Here is an 8,926-nt window from a genome sequence, read left to right on the forward strand (position 1 = left end):
GGTTTGGAATATGAAGGCTGGTTTAGACTTGGAGTCAGTGCAGACGCTTAAGCAGGGAATGAGAACTGAAAAGAGATGAATTAACTTGGGGTGGTATGCAACAGTGGCTCTCAAGCTTGGGTGCCCTTACAATCACCTGGGGAAATCTTAAAACTCCTAATTCTCAGAACTTACCTGCAATTACATCAGAAATTCTGGGGTGGGACCCAGGTGATTTCAACATGTAACCAAAGTTGCCAACCACTGGTGACAGGATAGACTATTCAAACTCACTTAATCCCAACAGCTCCCTAAGTAAGTACTGTTACTGTTCCCATTGTTCAGAGCAGGAAAGGGACTCAGAGGGGCTGAGTGCTACGCACCTGTAAGGGATTGTTGCTTTTCCCTTCCCAAACCAGGGCATACTTGACTCCAGACACAAGGAGCATTAAGTACATTTACTTTACTATCAAAAGCAGCGCTTGTTCCTTATTCTTCCCTTGAGCAGACAAGCTAACACTGTTTAGGTATCCAGTAAATGTTTATTCCAAACAAAACAAAGCAAAACAAAAATGAGGAAGGTAACTCCATTTAATTTTCCAACCCCCTGGAAACACCTTGCCAAAATCTGGTTAAAACCTCCCACCCAGTAAAGCTCGCCTTCTCCCAATTAAAAAATGTTTGAAGCTCCAGCGGTGTACCTCCTGGGCTTAGGGAGGCAAGGATGAAAGGGACAAGGCAAACAATCCAGCCCCAGGGGAGCTTTCAAGTTAGAACCTGACACAGGCCACATAAACAAACGATAACCCTTTGAAGGCTGTTTGTGAGGATTAAGTGGGTAACTGTGCGAAGGCGAAGGAGCCTCGTACTGGGCCTGTCATGTGCAAAATGCTAGCCAGACGGGGGCTGCAACTGCAATAAATGGTTGCACACAAGCCAGAAGGTGTTAAGGGCCCACCAAATTCATAACTCCCTGTCTTAACTCATCCCTCTGTGGATTTCCTTGGGTGCCCCCCGCACCGAAACAACCGCACTAGCGGCTGAGGCTCCCCTCGCGCAGAGACGGTATCCGGTACACCTCGACGTCCCCAGCCCCCAGCACAGAACGTGGCCTCCTGTTCGGAAAGAACGAAGAGAAGTGCAAAGGGCCACAGATGCTCGGAGAAAGGGAGAGGAGCAAATTCCGGCGGAACCAGGAAGCCTGGCTCCCCCTGCCCGGCCTACTCTGGGGTGGCTGTGCAACCGGGGTAAAGTCTCTACGCCCTTTCTGCTCCCGCGCCTGAGAGCTTTCGGAGAAGGCGATGTCTCCTCTCGCACCGCGACACGCGGCCACCACGCTCAGCGCCACGGGACGCCTCGCACCGCCCGCCCCGGCGCCTTACCTTCCTCAGCCTCACGCGCTCGTCGTTACCCGGGCAACGCCGGCCGGAGGGCGGTCACTGCCGCCGTCAAGCAGTGCGGCCGCAAAGCCGGGCGAATGCGCAGCCGCAGAGTTCTCGGGAGCGCCCGCCGGGTCTTTGCGGAGAGCGCCTGCGCAGGGCCTGAAGTTGCGTTTTCTGTGTCTACTGCTGGCCCTGAACCGGGTGTAAGCGAGTTCTCCTTCCTGCCCTCCCCGTAGTTGTACGGACAGCCTCCTGCACAGATGCCACTTTCGTTTAATCCTCACAAGATTCATTTTACATATGAGATCCTAAGTTACTTGTCGGATGTCACATAGCTAGGAGGTAGTGGAAACGAGACTCTAACCCGGGCATGAAGACTTGGAGTCTGTCCCGGGGCGGGAGGGGGAGAGTTGAGGCGACCAGATTTTATTGTATGACCTCGTCCTGAGAAAAATGGGTCTGTAAGCTTAGTCCTGACGCTGACCTCAGCTTTCTCAGTGTAGATGTATAAGCTGCAGCATGCCCGGAACCTGTAAGGAAGCGCCCTCTCGCAGACACCTGACTAAAAGCCCCCGTGTGTCCTGGCTGCCCTGTGCATTATGAAGGGCAAAATAGCCAGGAGTCAGAACTGCGTTTGAATCCCCGCCGTCCCCCTCCCCGGCTGGGAGGTCTTGAGTGAATTTTGAGCCTCAGTTTCCTCTATTGAAAAGTGGGTCGTTAGAATTATGCCGGATGAGCAAAACAAAAAGGTGTGGGGGAAGTGTAAAAGTTAATCCTGACCTGGTTATTTTAAAGGAGGTCTAGTAGGGAGTCCCAAATATGCTTTTCCAGATATGAACCCCAGGGTCCCCAGCACACATACCACACATGCTGGGCCGGTGGGGAAGGTGGTGACAGGAAGGGGTGGCAAATAATGCCCGAGGGACTCATGGGGCTGGTGTGATGGGCTTCGAAATCCGACCCTTTTCCAAACTTCTCTTGTCTCCGGGGCTTCACACACACTTGCCTTGGCCTGGAACATCCTTCTCCCTTCTGTTTGCAGCTGTAATTCCTGCCCCCCCTCCTCCCTGGGGCCTCAGCTCCTACATCTTCCTCCAGGAGACTTCCTCTTGCCTCCCTCGACTGGCTTGGGTGACTTTCCTCTGTTTCTGCAATCGTCTGGTGCACCCTGTGTTGTTCCTGTTTCCTGGTCCTTCTTAGCCAGAGGGCTTCAGTGGATGGTCTGCCTGCACAGGCCTTAACTGCTCGGCTTTGAGTTTCGACTTTGATTTAGAGAAATCAAAATTAGCATAGCTTCCTGGTTAGAGTGTTGCAAAAAAAAGAGAACTTCAGCAAGGTTCACAGAATAGTGGCATCAGGACGAATGGGGGCAGGGAAGAGAGAGCCCGCCGGAGGCTGTAATATTATACCAGAACATAGCAATTTAGGAAATACTGGTTTTAGAATGAGAGGGTTTTAACAATGAAGGGGAACCCAGAAGTTGTCCAATTCAATTTCCTTATTTAACAGGTAAGAAAAAAGTTTCAGAGGCACTGTGAGTTGCCAGAGGTAGCAGAGCAAGTCTGAGGTGGGGCCGAGACTACAGCCAGGTCTCCTGAACCTCTCAGCCTGGTACTCTGCGTTCAAGGGCTTGGGATTCATCCATAATGAGATCTCAGGCGGCATCATTGGGAGCCCTGTCTCCACAGTGTCCAGAGTGAAAGCTACTGGGTAAGAGATTCTTCCCCCAAGATTTTCTCCTCAATCTGTTTTTTTAAACCTTTTGTTATGGTCATGTTCAAACACAAAAGTAGAGAGAATATTCTAATAAATCATCACTTCCACAATCTTCAACCTTTGCTATCTTGTTTCTTTTATACTCTCCATATATATACCTTTATCTCTCTTCTGGAATATTTTAAAACAATTTTAGACGTTGTTTAGTTTCACTCATAATATTTCAGTATGTATCTCTGATATATATTTAAATTTTATTGCATATTATATATTTTCATATGCATATGCACAGTTGATGTTTATATATACATGTATATGATATGATATGTAGTTGATTCTCATTATTCCCAGTAGTTCTATAGAGTCATCATGAACACCAAATCAGTGAATACTGAACCATTGCTCATGGGGAAATACAGGGTTAGGTTCCTGCCAGACTCGGGCCACAATATTTTTATCAACTGATCAGTACATAACCTTACTTTCTGTTTAAAGACACTGTATTTAATATCTACTGTTGATTCATTAACATTGAACTGACGGCCAACAGCACTGTAACTCATGCCTGAACGAAGCTTATCTAACACAGGTATTTTCTCTGTAAGTCACATCACAGCCTTCTTGGCTTAGGAACACTAGACAGCACTTCACTCTGCTTGGTGTCCATTTTAAGCAGTGAAATCAACAGAAAGCACAAAAATGAGGAAAATGTGGTACTAAGGAAATCGCCAAAAGCAAACTTGTTTATATAGTATGAGAGCTGGGATAGGAAGAGTATGTTGACTGTTGACTTTAGCTGGGAACTTGCATACTGGGAGACTCAAATTTTTCTCCACTCTATGCATGTGCATGTCTGTGAATGAATAAGTGCTGTGAATATTGATTTTGGCATGACAAATAAATGTTAGCTAGTAGGTGCATTTGCAAATGCAGAATCTGCCAATTTGTGTGTGTGTGCGTATATATAGATATATCTATATCTATATCTATATCTATGTATATCTATCTCCCCAATATCATTAGCACATCTAACAAAATGAACAGTAATCCTTAACATCATTTATCTGTGAAATGTTACACAGAACCCCCATGTAATATTTGGGATATTTGGGATATAAAATCACTTATCTGAAATTCAAGTTCAATTACGTGTCCTATATGTAATTGGACCAATCTACCGATGATTTATTGGGTGTTTATATGTGCTGGCCATTTTGCATCCACTTTTATTTAATTCTCACCACAGCCCTGTGAGGTAAGTGCTCCCACCTCTATTTCACCTTTGAGTTCCCTCTCTTCTCCAATTTCTCAGAGCTGGGAAGTAGTGGAGGCCAGATAAGGATCCAGATCCACAGGACTGCAGGGCTGGCGATCATTTAAATCAATCATGTTGGACATGGGAGGGCAGTGCATTGACAAAACACAGCTTTAAATATGGAAATACAAAAATAACTAACAGCAAGTGTTGGTGTCAGGTCAGGATGGGTTGAAGGGTCTTCCGGGAAGAGGTGGCCTTTGAGCTGAGCCTGGAAGGAAGTTTAGCTTCGGGAGAGTGGCGAGGAGGAGGGAGACAGTGGGCTGGGGCACAGGGCAGGCCCGTGTACCAGGCAGGTGTGGGTTTGAGGTTCTGGCGGGGAGGAGCTGGGCCTGGCTGGGCAGGAGGTCGCCGCCAACGATAAGGTCCGATAGGCAGGGCGGGGCCCGATTGTGCCGGCGCTCGAATTCCAGGCTTGGCATTTGGACTTTACCCCGCAGACAATGGGGAGCCACCGGCGTTTCTGAGCAGGGCAGGGCGGCCCCAGCTGTCGCCCCATTGTTTTTCCCAGACAGCGCCGAACTCTGCAGTATTTCAGCGAGCCCACTAGATGGAGATATTTTAGCAAATTTCAACCACCCAGCCTTTCCTGGACACCAATTTCCCGAGAGAAAGACAAATACGGGACCCCGCAAAACTTCCGCGTGTTGACTCACAAGCATCCGCAAGGTAAAATGCAAGAGCTGTGAAACAAAAGTCAAACCAGGGACAGTCCAGCTCTGAAGTCCTGCCAGTCCTGCCTGTCCAGATGAGAGCTTGCGTCATCTTGCAGCTTTGAAGGAGAGAGGGTCGTGGATGAACAAGAGAGGGCACGGTATAACTCTGCCCTCCATTTATTAGCTAGCCTTTAAGCCTCACACCAGCCCTTTGAGGCAGGTGTTACGCTATTATACAGGCAAGGAAACTGAGATGCTGAGAGGTACGCTTGCTCAATTCCCGAGCAAGCTGACCCCAGGCCAGGCCCAGGGATAGAGTTGACAGCATATGGTAAGGTGGGTTGGGCCAGCCCCTGAGGCATTGTTTTGCTGGGCACAAGGGTCCCTTGTGCAAAGGGTTGGGCATTGCCTTTTGATTTTTCTTTGGTTGCTAGAAAAATCTGTAACAAGAACGATGAGAGCTACGCGGCCCCTACCATTTACACTATTCTAGCAGCTTTTTCAAGATAGTCTCACGTAATTCTCTCACAACAACCCACTGAGTTAGGGATTATCACACAGAAAACAGATTCAGAGAGATGAAATGACTTTTCCAGGGTCATGCAGGAAGATGCACCATAGGGGGATGTGGATCCCAGGTGTGGCCACTCCTGTTCTCTTCTTAGCAGTAAAGCACATTCAACTTCTGGGGAAATTCCTTAGAGAGTCTGGGGCACAGATGTTCAAAGAGACACATACAGAGTTTTTGTTGTTGTTGTTGTTTTATCAAGGCATGATCGTTTGCAATTAAAAAAAAAAAGGCAGGGGGAGTAACCTAAATGACCATCCCTAGAGAAAAGGACATATAAAATGTGGTATAAAAGGTTCATATGGTGGAATACTATGCAGCAGTTCAAAGGAATGAACTAGCTCTTATATACATATCAACATGGATAGATTTCAAAAATATGTTTGGTGGGCGCCTGGGTGGCTCAGTTGGTTAAGCGACTGCCTTCGGCTCAGGTCACGATCTTGGAGTCCCGGGATCGAGTCCCGCATCGGGCTCCCTGCTCGGCAGGGAGTCTGCTTCTCCCTCTGACCCTCCTCCCTCTCATGCTCTCTGTCTCTCATTCTCTCTGTCTCAAATAAATAAATAAAATCTTAAAAAAAAAATATGTTTGGTGATAAAAAGCAAGATGCAGAACAGTATGAATCCCATGATACCATTTACTTAAATTAAGAAAAATCCCAAACAGTATCAAATACTGAATGTACCTATAGGTACACTGAACTATTTTAAAATAACAGGGAGGGGGCGCCTGGGTGGCTTAGTGTCTGACTTTGGCTCAGGTCACGATCTTGGGGTCTGGGGACTGAGTCCCATGTGTTGGCCTCCGTACTCAGCAGGAAGTCAGCTTGTCCCTCTTGCTCTCCCTCTGCCCCTCACCACCCCCCATTGTGTTCTCTCTCTCTCAAATAAATAAATAAATAAATAAAATCTTTAAAATAACAGGGAGGATGTGCATCAAATTCATTAGTTGTCTGTGGGACTTGGGTAGTAGATAAAGGGACATTAGCTTTATGTTTTGTTTCTTAAAAAAAAAAAACTAGAAGCAAATATGGGGTGGGAATATATAGGTAATTTTTCAATTATTTGTTGTATTTCTTCATCGATTTTAATTTTTCCACAGAAACAAATACACACAAAGATAGAAAACCACAAAGCCAAAATAATTTTCCTACTTAGCGTCAACAATTTGCTGATGGTAGTTGCCAGTCCTCCGGGTCTGAGAAGAACCTGGGAGAAGGGGATCAGAGGAAGTGGCAGACAGGTTCTGACCCTAGGATGAACAGGCCTAGGCTCTGTGACGAGAATGTGGCTGGTGGAGTCCAATGCACCAGCATTTTCAGCATAAGAGCCCATCCCAGCATCCTCCACGTGGCCCTACCACGCTGTGACTGCCGTCCCTGCAAGGGGGAAGCTAGTGCTACATGAGGCGGTGGGAACCACACAAGGAGGACAGAGAGGAGCAGGAGGGGGTGCAGGGGCCTTGGTTGGAAATGGCCACACCCTCTGGCTTCTCTCCCTTCTTCCCTTTCTTTTGGTTATTTTCTTTTTTTTAAAGATTTTATTTATTTGAGAGAGAGAGAATGAGAGAGAAAGAACACATGAGAGGGGATAGGGTCAGAGGGTGAAGCAGACTCCCTGTCAAGCAGGGAGCCCGATGCGGGACTTGATCCCAGGACTCCAGGATCATGACCTGAGCCGAAGGCAGCTGCTTAACCAATTGAGCCACCCAGGCGCCCCTCTTTTGGTTATTTTCTGTGACCTCAAGTCTACAGACCATTTCTTAATGTGTGTCCTTGAGGGGGTCACACCCATTGGCAGCACAGGTGCTCCAACCACAAATGAAGGGTAATGCTCACTTGGCCCATATGCTGGGGCTGAGGTGACAGGCATGAGAGTTATGACTGCTAACGCTCTTTGCAAACTATCAATCTCTACAAACAAATAGAATTCTTCTTGTTCCTCTTCCTTTACATTTGCATATTACACAAAATAATGATATATAGAGAGCCTAGCACCTTCCTTGTATTGGCTCATTTCCCCACTCATTTATTCCTCTTAACATACCTCTGAGTGAACACTTCTATTCTCCCCTTTTTTGTTTTGTTTTGTTTTTAAAGATTTTTTTTATTTTTTAATATATTTTTAAAAGATTTTATTTATTTGAGAGAGAGAGAATGAGAGAGAGAGAGAGAGCACATGGGGGGGGGGAGGGTCAGAGGGAGAAGCAGACTCTCTGCTGAGCAGGGAGCCCGATGTGGGACTCGATCCAGGGACTCCAGGATCATGACCTGAGCCAAAGGCAGTCGCTCAACCAACTGAGCCACCCAGGCGCCCTGTTTTTAAAGATTTTATTTATTTGTCAAAGAGAAAGAGAGAGAGAGCACAAGCAGGGGGAGCGGCAGGCAGAGGGAGAAGCAGGCTCCCCGTGGAGCAGGGAGCCCGATGTGGGGCTCGATCCCAGGATTCTGGGATCATGACCTGAGCCAAAGGCAGCTGCTTAACCGACTGAGCCACCCAGGGGTCCCTCTGTTCTCCCCTTTTGAAGATGAGGAAAATGAGTCAGAGAGGTTAAGTAATTTATCCAAGGTAACCCAGCTAAGAAGTGACAAAGGTAGGATTTAAATGCAGGTCTACCTGACTGCAGGGCTATGTGCTGTATTGATACAATATGTTTTATGGTCTCATACAAGGTCTCTTATCCTAAAAAGGAGGTACAGAGAACATTTGGTGGTTTTCTTCTTTTTCATAAAATTCTTTGTTCCAAGTTGTCTTGTGTGTGACCCCTACAGGTGCCCACCTCTGAGCTTAGGATCATCATTTCCTTGGTGGCTGGTGGCCGAAAAACTCTCTACTCTACTCACAGGAGACAGGAGAGAAGAGGCCCACCATTACTCAAACCTGGCCTTCCTGCTCTCCTGGGTATGTCAGCCTCAGATGTCAAAAGGCCTGAATTCCAGGCGAACCAGGAATAATGCCTCAGTCATCAAATTTGAAACCAAAATTCAGCAAAGACATGTATTTGCTGCCAGAAAGCAAATCGCTTTTTCTTTTCTTTCTCATTTTTTTTTTGCCCAAACAAAACATCCTCTTATGAAATATGTCCAATTTGCAATATTTACTTTCCCTTTATTTAATAACAGGAAAGGGTTTGCAGGACTTTTGTTGATTTTTGCATTTCTTATTAAAATTCTTAAGGGGGTTTTGGGGGAACTTAATCAGCAAAAAAGGAGGAGGAAAAAAGTCTCATCTGCATTCCACAGGCCTTATTAATGGAGGAAACTTGCTGTTTGTTTAAGAGCACTTTCTGATGGGAGAAGGCAAATCGTCA

At 46.7% G+C, this 8,926-nt stretch overlaps 1 protein-coding gene across 2 annotated transcripts in view; it reads right to left on the reverse strand.

The window, feature by feature from the left end:
- Window positions 1–1,802, reverse strand: part of TSEN2 (tRNA splicing endonuclease subunit 2) — a 39,043-nt gene extending 37,241 nt beyond the window's left edge. For both annotated transcript variants that reach the window (XM_034997705.1, XM_034997703.1), the window contains exon 1: window positions 1,362–1,802. The gene's annotated coding sequence lies outside the window, so the exon portion shown is untranslated. The remainder of the gene's footprint in view (window positions 1–1,361) is intronic.
- Window positions 1,803–8,926: the final 7,124 nt, after the last annotated feature.

This window comes from Mirounga leonina, unplaced genomic scaffold (assembly GCF_011800145.1).
Source record: "Mirounga leonina isolate KUSES-001 unplaced genomic scaffold, KU_Mleo_1.0 Mir_94, whole genome shotgun sequence".
Classification (NCBI taxonomy): domain Eukaryota; kingdom Metazoa; phylum Chordata; class Mammalia; order Carnivora; family Phocidae; genus Mirounga; species Mirounga leonina.